Below are 8,352 nucleotides of genomic sequence, written 5' to 3'. Positions count from 1 at the left end.
GGTGGTTCTCTCTCAGAACATATGAGTTGGAATGGTGTATGCATTCTGATAGCTCTCTCTTCGAATGAAGAGGAGGTGGAGGGGTATATATAGCCTCCACACAAAATCCAACCGTTACACACAGTTTTCCAATCTCGGTGGGACCGAATCAACAAACTCGGTCGTACCGAAAAGGTAACCTAGTGACCGTTAGAGATTTCGGTGGGACCGACTGGATCAACTCGGTGGGACCGATGTGCTAGGGTTAGGGTAAATCCAAAAGTCGGTTTGACCGATTACTCAAACTCGGTGGGACCAATTTGGGTAATAAGTGAGACTAAGATTTGGCCAAGCAAAACTCGGTGGAACCGATTGCATATCTCGGTGGGACCGAGAATACTGCAATGGGTAACAGAGAGTTTGCAAGCCCATCTCGGTGAGACCGAGATCCCATCAGTGAGACCGAACTGATTAGGGTTTGGCAGTGGCTTATTACAAGTGAAACTCGGTGGCGCCGGATAGGAAGAATCGGTAGGACCGAGTTTGGCTTAGGGTTTAGGTCATATGTGGAAGTGGGAAAGTAGCTGAGGGTTTTGGAGCATATCACTAAGCACATGAAGCAAGAGGCTCATTAAGCAACACCTCATCCCTCCTTGATAGTATTGGCTTTTCCTAAAGACTCAATGTGATCTTGGATCACTAAAATGTAAAATGATGAGTCTTGAGCTTGAAGCTTTAGCCAATCCTTTGTCCTTAGCATCTTGAAGGAGTTCCCACGACCTTTAGTCCATGCCACTCCATTGTTGAACTTATCTGAAACATGCTAGATCGAAATGTTAGTCCAACAAGAGATATGTTGTCATCAATTATCAAAACCACCTAGGGAGCACTTGTGCTTTCAATCTCCCCCTTTTTGGTAATTGATGGCAACATACATCAAAGATTTAGATAAAGATATAAAGAACAGCAAGTAAAGCTTTGGAAGGACATGTAACAAGCATAGGCTCCCCCTACATGTATGCACTCATGTAAATATGAAATATAGAGACATGTGAGAGCATAACCATGACAGAGTAGGCAATGTGTTACATGCATCTTGGCCATATGCATCAGAGCAAAAGATTATCAAGGAAAATACCTTCATGCTCATGAGTCCTTCTTGCAAACAGTATGTACATAAGCAAGAACTCCTCATACTCATGATTTTGATGCATATACTTACCTTGTGGTCTTGAGTTGGCTTAGGATGGAATGAACCTGCACAAACAAGGTTAGATAACATAGGTACGTCCACTAGCCAGAGCAATCAAAAGAAACCACAAGAATACCAAGACTGGGATGACATGTAGAGAGTGAGTACAAGGTACCACATTGAATTCAACATGTCCCCAAGAATAAAGATATGCAATGAATTTGACTGATTTCTTTCCCTTAGGTGTCTTGCTCCCCTGAATCTTACATGGGATATTGGGAGAAGATAGGAAACAGAAAATCAGAGCTAAAAGATATGAATAGAACTTAATTCAAATGAGTTCATATGAACATGTCTTTCCCCCCCAAAAGACATGTGGCATCTCTCCTCTTGAACATCAAGCATCTGGGATCCTTGAGTATTCTCTCCCCCTTGGAGATTTCTTTCTCCCCCTTAATATATGGGATCCTTGAGTATTCTCTCCCCCTTAGTACTTTCTCTCCTTTGTAGGTGATAAGCTTTTGATGTGATCTCTCTCTCCCTGATGATAAGCTTTGATGTGATCTCTCTCTCCCCCTATGACATCAATTTCCAAGAAGGTTTTTCCTGGAATCCATCGAATAGGTTTGGTCCTTGAGATTCAGTACAAAGCAGGGAATAAAACTGTGATGCTTGTAGAGGACAAGATTCATTGAGTGGAGCTGGATCAGAAGAAATATAGAATATGTGGCAAACTGTTTTTCCTGTTGCGAAATCGGTGGCACCGAGTGGCATGTTTCGGTAGTACCGAAGGGATTCGGTTGGACCGAAAATGGCAATTCGGTGAAACCGAGTTCATCACAGAGAAAAACACTTGTCACCTCAGCTCACTAGTCAAGTAAGATCTCACAAGGATTTGCAATGAATTAGCTGAAAGATTTGCAAGGAATTTGATGCAGAAATATGCAGAACAAAAATCAAAAAGAAAAGAGTGAAAGTTTCTAGATGAAGTTTTTTTTTGTTTGAAAAAGAAGGAAACAAATATGCAAGGGACAAATGCAATAACTCAGAAAAGAACACAAGAGAACTTCATCTAGAATTGGGCGGTGACATAGTCACCTATGTTAGAGTATATTGACTTAGGAGTCAAGTGATGACACTTGATCGTAGGTCATACTCATCGTTTTAAGCTCAAAATGGGTTTACCATTTTTCGTTTAAGCATCTTGATGTATTCTCACCTTGTTAAGTTGCTTTGACTCATGTCTTGGAGTAAAGCTTCTCTAAGATGGAATAACATACCTTGGGTGGTGGTGTGGTTCTTGCTCATGTAGTTGAACTTGTGTGGGTGCTCAAGGTTGATGTAGCTCATCAAGAGTTGGGAGCACCACTTGGAGTTTGAGTTCATCTACCTACATGGGTTAGTTCTTGCAAGGAAGAGCACTTGTGTATCCAAAAATGACAATCATGAAGCTTAACATAGAATTTGTCAAAGGATATGTTTGAATGGTTTTGTGCTTCCTTGTCTTCAACCACTATTGTGTAGAGTCTTGGTCTTGTAGAGATTGCTCAAGATGTGAGTGAGTCGCAATCTCATGGAATTAGATTCAACCAAGCACCTATATGGGTTAGGAAACATGCAAGGTGCAAATATATCCAAGACATAAGATAGTTATCATAAGAGATATATCATGGATTAGTCATAAGCTCATGTCTTGCATGTTTCCAATGGAGTTTATACTCCAAGTTCGAAGCATCAATGATGTTCAATTCTCCTCTCAACCTGCAAAACACTTTCTCATCAAGTGGATTAGTGAATATATCCGCTAATTGCTTGTCGGTGCGAACATGCTTAAGATTGATGTCACCCTTAGCAACATGATCTCGAATGAAATGATGACGAACTTCAATATGCTTAGTTCGAGAATGTTGTACAGGATTATGACCAATTTTGATAGCACTTTCATTGTCACAAAGCAGTGGAACATGTTTCACATAAATCCCATAATCTTTAAGAGTTTGGGTCATCCAAAGTAATTGAGCACAACATGAACTAGCGGCAATGTATTCTGCTTCGGCGGTGGATAAGGATACCGAGTTTTGTTTCTTGGAAGACCAAGACACAAGAGATCTACCAAGAAATTGACAAGTACCCGAAGTGGACTTTCTATCAACCTTGTCTCTGGCATAATCCGAGTCAGAATAGCCAACAAGATTAAAAGAAGACCTCTTAGGATACCAAATGCCAAAATTTGGTGTATGGATTAAATATCTCACTATCCTTTTCACAGCCTTAAGATGACAATCTTTAGGAGCAGCTTGATATCGTGCACACATGCACACACTTAGCATAATATCGGGACGTGAAGCACATAGGTATAACAATGAACCAATCATAGAGCGATAAACCTTTTGATCAACCGGTTCACCATCTTTGGTTAAATCATTAGGTCCACTAGTAGGCATGGGTGTAGACATACCTTTGCATTCTTGCATATTGAACTTCTTGAATAAGTCCTTGGTGTACTTTGTTTGAGAGACAAATGTACCTTCCTTAGTTTGCTTGATTTGCAACCCGAGAAAGAATTTGAGTTCACTCATCATAGACATCTCAAACTTCTCTGACATTAGCTTTCCAAACTTTTCACTAAAGAGAGGGTTAGTTGAACCAAATATGATATCATCAACATAAATTTGGCATACAAATAGTTCTCCATTAACCTGTTTAGTAAAAAGAGTAGAATCAATTTTACCAATTTCAAAACCACTTGTAGTAAGGAACTTGGTCAAGCATTTATACCATGCTCTAGGAGCTTGTTTAAGACCATAAAGAGCTTTGTGAAGTTTGTAAACATGATTTGGTTTCTTAGGATTGATAAAGCCGGGAGGTTGTTTGACATAAACTTCCTCCTCTATTTCACCATTTAGTAAAGCACTTTTAATGTCCATTTGGTACAAGGTGATATTATGGTGATTAGCATAGGCAAGTAAGATGCGAATGGACTCAAGTCTAGCAACGGGAGCATACGTCTCACCATAGTCCATACCTTCGACTTGTGTGTACCCTTGGGCGACGAGACGTGCTTTGTTGCGAACCACTTGTCCATCTTCATCTTGCTTGTTGCGGAACACCCATTTGGTACCAATGATGTTGTGGTTGTTTTCGGGCTTCTCGACCAATGTCCAAACTTGGTTTCTCTCAAAATTATGTAGCTCTTCATGCATAGCATTTATCCAATCCGGATCTTCCAATGCTTCTTCAACCTTCATAGGTTCAATGCTAGAGATGAATGAATAGTTTTCACAAAAGTTAGCTAAACGAGTTTTTGAGCGAGTGATTCTCCCGGTTTGTATATCATTGAGGATTTGCTCGACGGGATGATCTTTGGCAATTCTTGCTCGAACTCGTGAGAGATTTTGCTTGGGTCTTCGTTGAACATCTTCTTCATCTTGTTCTTCTTCTTGGCCTTCTTCATTGTTGACGTCGTCGTTCTCTTGTCATGGTGGAGAAGGAGGTTTTTGATGTTCATCTAGACGTACTTCCTCGTTTTCTTCATCTTGGTGTGTCCCACTTGTGGATGCTTCCGTGTCGATTCTTGGTTCACCTTGTCGTGAAGTAGAAGCTTCCACTTGGACGGATGAAGTACTCTCCTTCACCTCCGTTGGACGAATTTTGCCAATGGACAAGTCTTGAATTGCTTCTAAAGGGTCTTTGTCTCCTACATCAATTGGCAATTGCTCTACTTGCGAGCCATTAGATTCATCAAACTTCACATCTACCGTCTCTTCAACCTTTCGGGTGAAATTGTTGTAGACACGGTAAGTGTGAGAGTTTGAGCCATAACCAAGTAGAAAACCTTCATGAGATTTAGGAGCAAACTTTGAACGACGATGCTTATCAAGAATGTAGCACTTTGAGCCGAATACTCGAAAGTATCCAACTTGGGGTTTGTTACCGGTGAGAAGCTCGTATGCCGTCTTGCCGAGTAGCTTGTGAAGATATAAGCGATTTGTTGCGTGACAAGCTGTCTCAACCGCTTCTGCCCAAAAGTGCTTTGGCGTCTTGTATTCATCAAGCATCGTTCTTGCCATTTCGATGAGCGTCTGGTTCTTCCTCTCAACAACTCCATTTTGTTGAGGTGTGTACGTAGTCGAGAACTCGTGTGAAATCCCTTCTTCGTCAAGAAAGATGTCCACATTTGCGTTCTAGAACTCCGTTCCGTTGTCACTCCGAACCTTCTTGATCTTCACATCAAACTGATTTTGGGCCTTCCTAGCGAAGTTTCTGAAGATCTTCTGGACTTGCGACTTGTCATTAAGAAAGAACACCCACGTAAATCTTGAAAAATCATCAACTATAACTAGACCAAAGGAATTTCCACCGAGACTCTTGTAGGCGTTGGGACCAAAAAGATCCATGTGAAGTAGCTCAAGTGGCCTCCTTGTGGTCATGATGTTCTTCATGGGATGTCTTCCTCCAACCTGTTTACCTGCTTGACAAGCACTGCAAAGTCTATCCTTATCAAATATGACATCGTTGACTCCAAGGATATGATTTCCTTTAATAAGCTTGTCAAGGTTTCTCATGCCAACATGACCTAGTCGTCTATGCCACAACCAACCTTTTGAAGATTTAGCAACAAAGCAAGTTTTAGGTTGTGCCTTTTTAGAGAAATCGACAATGTAAAGATCACCTCTACGCATACCCGTAAAGACCATTTTATGATTGTCTCGACGAAATACTTGGCAATCTACCTTAGTAAATAGGACATTCAAACCGAAATCAGCAAGTCTAGATACTGAAAGTAAGTTGTAGCCAAGAGATTCAACGAGCATGACATTTTGAATGGAACTATCATGTGAGATGGCCACCTTACCAAGGCCAACCACTTTACCCTTTGAATTATCACCAAAGGTGACATATTTTCGAGGGCCGTCATTTTCAGCAAGCTCATGAAACATCTCTTCATCTCCGGTCATATGACCAGTACATCTACTATCAAGAACCCATTCCTTTCGTCCTGATTCATATCCCCGAAGATTTGCCATAAGACCAAAATGTCTCATTGCATCATCAAGATCGAAGTCACTATCATCATCATCATAATATTCATGTTCATCACGATCTTGTGACTCATCATTTCCTAGAGAGGGTAATTCATTAGATAAATGATCATCAAAGTGGTCGCTTTTATGAATTCTTATAGCTTTGAATATGATATCATTAATGATTCCAACATCTCCTTTAGCATGCTTAAGATTGGTAAGTTCAAATAGACATTTACCAAAACTAGGATCACTAGAGTTCATCTTACTCAAGGCAATAGATTTATGGAGAATTTCATCCAAACTTTTCAAGGAATGATCGGGAAATCGTTCCTCAAGAAATTTCCATATAGTATAGGCACAATTTTGAGTAGGCAAACTAGCAATCAAATTTTTGGGCAATCCTCTAATGATGAGCTCAATAGTTCTAAGATTGCGAATCATGTCAATATCTTCATCTAGGGTAGGATGCAAAGGATCAATATGAGATGCACAAGGGCTAGCAATATACTTGTTCAAATGATATTGATTGAAGATTACAAGCATCTCATTTTTCCACTCATGAAAATACTCTCCATCAAGAATAGGCACTCTATGTCTAAGACTCCCTAGAGTAGACACATCCATCTTCCTCCAATGGTGGTTAAACCAAGGCAATGGAGACCAATGCTCTGATACCACTTGTAAGATCTAGAAGTAGATGTGTCTAGAGGGGGGGGGTGATTAGACACTTAATGCTAAAGTTGCAATTTTTAAGCTTTTTCGGTTTAAGTGGAGTTTAGGCACAATTTCAACACACACAATACATATCAAGCAAGCATGCAAAGAGTATATGAGCAGCGGAATGAAAAGCATGCAACGTGCAAGAATGTAAAGGAAAGGGTTTGGAGAGATCAAACGCAATTTGAGACACGGGTTTAAGTGGAGTTTTAGCACAATTTCAACACGCACAATTACATATCAAGCAAGCATGCAAAGAGTATATGAGCAGCGGAATGTAAAGCATGCAACTTGCAAGAATGTAAAGGAAAGGGTTTGGAGAGATCAAACGCAATTGAGACACGGATGTTTTTCCCGTGGTTCGGATAGGTGGTGCTATCCTACATCCACGTTGATGGAGACTTCAACCCACGAAGGGTAATGGTTGCGCGAGTCCACGGAGGGCTCCACCCACGAAGGGTCCACGAAAGAAGCAACCTTGTCTATCCCACCATGGCCATCGCCCACGAAGGACTTGCCTCACTAGCGGTAGATCTTCACGAAGTAGGCGATCTCCTTGCCCTTACAAACTCCTTGGTTCAACTCCACAATCTTGTCGGAGGCTCCCAAGTGACACCTAGCCAATCTAGGAGACACCACTCTCCAAGAAGTAACAAATGGTGTGTAGGTAATGAACTCCTTGCTCTTGTGCTTCAAATGATAGTCTCCCCAACACTCAACTCTCTCTCATAGGATTTGGATTGGTGGAAAGAAGATTTGAGTGGAAAGCAACCTTGGGAAGGCTAGAGATCAAGATTCATATGGTAGGAATGGAATATCTTGGTCTCAACACATGAGTAGGTGGTTCTCTCTCAGAACATATAGTTGGAATGGTGTAGTGTTCTGATGGCTCTCTCTCGAATGAAGAGGAGGTGGAGGGGTATTTATAGCCTCCACACAAAATCCAACCGTTACACACAATTTTCCAATCTCGGTGGGACCGAATCAAAAACTCGGTCGGACCGAAATAGTAAACCTAGTGACCGTTAGTGATTTCGGTGGGACCGACTGGACAACTCGGTGGGACCGATGTGCTAGGGTTAGGGAAAATCCAAAACTCGGTTTGACCGATTACTCAAACTCGGTGGGACCATTTGGGTAATAAGTGAAACTGAGATTTGGCCAAGCAAAACTCGGTGGAACCGATTGCATATCTCGGTGGGACCGACAATATTGCAATGGGTAACAGAGAGTTTGCAAGCCCATCTCGGTGAGACCGAGATCCCATCGGTGAGACCGGACTGATTAGGGTTTGGCAGTGGCTTATGACAAGTGAAACTCGGTGGCGCCGGATAGGAAGAATCGGTAGGACCGAGTTTGGCTAGGGTTTAGGTCATATGTGGAAGTGGGAAAGTAGCTGAGGGTTTTGGAGCATATCACTAAGCACATGAAGCAAGA

The sequence above is a fragment of the Triticum urartu genome, chromosome 1, assembly GCF_003073215.2.
Source record: "Triticum urartu cultivar G1812 chromosome 1, Tu2.1, whole genome shotgun sequence".
Lineage (NCBI taxonomy): Eukaryota > Viridiplantae > Streptophyta > Magnoliopsida > Poales > Poaceae > Triticum > Triticum urartu.
Note: the sequence above shows the minus strand (reverse complement) of the source record.